Source organism: Nannospalax galili, unplaced genomic scaffold (genome assembly GCF_000622305.1).
Source record: "Nannospalax galili isolate Female #2095 unplaced genomic scaffold, S.galili_v1.0 scaffold18580, whole genome shotgun sequence".
In the NCBI taxonomy this organism is placed as follows: Eukaryota; Metazoa; Chordata; class Mammalia; order Rodentia; family Spalacidae; genus Nannospalax; species Nannospalax galili.
In genome coordinates this window covers 2222-4875 of record NW_008345390.1, presented here as the reverse complement: position 1 = coordinate 4875, position 2654 = coordinate 2222, and the positions used below count along the sequence as shown (strand labels likewise).

Here is a 2654-nt window from a genome sequence, read left to right as displayed (position 1 = left end):
CTATTCAAAGTCCTAGCCATAGGCCTAAACCTAGTCCTAATGTCAGTCCTAACCCTAGCCCAAACAAATAACCAAATCCTAAATCTAATTCTAGCACTATTTCTAACTCTAACCCTGACCTAATCCTACCCAGAACATTAAACCTAACACAAATAAACACTAAACCTAAACACAGGCCTAGCTGTGGTGCTAACCTTAGTAATAACCCTAGCTCTCAGCCTAAACCTAGTCCTAGTCCTAGCCTTAGCTCTAAACCTAACCCTAAGCCTAACCCTAAACCTAACCCTAAGTCTAACCTTAACACTAAACCTAGATCTAACCCCCCTTTCCCTAAAGTTAGTCATAGGCCTAGCACTAACCCGAAACCTAACCTCAGCCCTTGACCAAATCCTTGTCCTATCTGTAACCTTATCCACATGTCTAGCCTAACCTTAGCCCTAAACATACCCTAAACTTTACCAAAACCCTAAGACTAAACCTAGACTTCACTCAGGTCCTCTCCCAGGCCCTAACCATATCCCTATGCCAATCACTAGGCCTAATATTAGTCCTATTCCTAAAATTAGTCTGAACCCTAACCTTAAACCTAACCCTAGTCCTAGGCCTATCCTTAGCCTGACCATAACCCTAACCCTAACTCTAACCCTAACACTAAATTTAGCTCTAGCCCCAACCCTAATCCTAGTTGTAGACATAGCTGTAGACCTACCCTTAAACCTAGCCCTAAACCTTGCTCTAACCTGAATACTAGCAAGCCCAGCCCTTTTAGTATCCCTAACCCACCCTAAATCTAACCCAATCCTAAACCCTTACCCTTACCCGAGCCCTAGCCCTAGCCATAGCCCTAGCCCTAGTCCTAGGGTTGTTCATAGCCAGAATCCAACTTCTAAACATCAACATAATACCAGGCCAATCACTAACCAACCACAGCACTAACCCTAAACTTTACCAGAAACATAACCTTATTCCATCCTTAAACACAGGTCTACTCCTATCCCTAGCTGAAGTGCTAATCCTAGCAATAACTCTAGCCCTACTCCTAAACATAGCCCTAGCCCTAGTCAACTGTGAACCTAAACTGCAGCCTAACCGTAACAATAATGATAGGACTAACCTAGCCATCATACTAGCCCTAGCCCTAGTTGTAGATCCCCTTTATGGATTATGATGGATCTCGCAGGCTTCCTCCCTGGCAGCCTGGAGACACCTTGTCTCTACAAACCCCCCCTGAGGTCTGGCAGATCTGGCTTCCTGAGATCTGAGAAGTGGCTGTGTTATTTCTTGCCCTCCTCCTCCATCACATGGTCATGCCAGAGGTCACACCCTTTGAGGGCTGGTAGTCAATGACAGGTAAGATCCTGATGGTCAGGACGACCTAAGACAGGCACAGTCCAAAAAGAGGAGTATCCTCTGAGGTGGGGTCAACTATGTCGAGGCAAAGAACCTTGGCTCCCAATGACCTTTTTATAATAAAAGGGGATAGATATGTAGGAGAGGAAGTGCCAGGCTTAAGCACAGACTGCAATAAGAGAACACAGCTTCTGCTTTGAGAGCACAGTCTGCACTTCTGCAAAATAGCCAACCTACAGTCTGCCTGGATGAAGGGATCCTGCCTGGATGAGGGGATCTATCAGGAAGTGACATGTCAACTTATGGGACACTCGGGGAAGTGGGAGAGGTATATAAGTCTTGCACTTCCCAGCAATAAACGAGTCTGCAGCACCTCATCTAGTGCCTGCTCTCATCTGGCTCCCAGAGTCTGTGTGTTGATTCTGCACCACTCAGCCCCACCTTGGCCAGAACCCTCATTCCCGAAGTCCCTCTTGGGCTGGACCCACTAGGAAACCTGCAACAAGCCTAGTCCTATGTCTTCCCGAATTCCCTCTGGGTCTCCTGCACAATCAGACGAACTATAGCATACATTTTATGTGCGTTTGTTAACTTACAAAGGAATGAGTACCCAGCGCCTAGACCCACCCCTCCTGCAGTAGGTCTCAGAGCCCACCATATCAGACCGCTCCACAACTACCATAGTCACTGCTAGCATTTGCTTCCACCTCAGGGGCTCGCAATCTTGCACCATGTCCATATGTGTCGGTCCATTCTGTCCTTGAGCTGCAGCACAAGGTTGCCTGTACCCATGGCTTGTGTGCTTCCCCACAGCTTGCAGCTTCCCCATGGCTTCCAGCTTCTGTTCCAAGATGGCTCCCAGCAGCCCCCCAGTTATGCACACTCTGAGGCAGGCCCCACCCATTGGAGGAACTAGCCAATTGGGAGACACCCTAGTCCAAACCCTAACCTTAACTGTAACTTTAATGCTAAACTTAACCAAGACGTGACCCTTGCCCTATCCCTAAGCTTAGAAATATCAATAGAAATAGTCTTGGCTCTCACCCTAGCTTTAGAAATAGACATAGTCACAGCACTAATCTGAGCCCTAATCCTAACCTATTCCAAGCACTAAATTAGAAGTAACCCTAACCCTAAACCTAAACCAAAACTTAAAGCTAATCATAACTCTAACCTAAACCTTGCCCAAGAACTAGTCCTAACCCTAACCCTAGACATAATCCTATCTCTACACTTTCCCTGACCCTAGCGGAAGCCCTAGCTACAGACCTCTCCTATACCTAGACCTAACACAAGCTCTAACC

The 2654-nt window shown here is 46.9% G+C and overlaps 1 pseudogene; it reads right to left on the bottom strand.

Moving 5' to 3' along the window:
- The window catches only part of LOC103740916, a 5127-nt pseudogene extending 2948 nt beyond the window's left edge, over positions 1–2179 (bottom strand).
- Between the last annotated feature and the right edge of the window lie 475 nt (positions 2180–2654).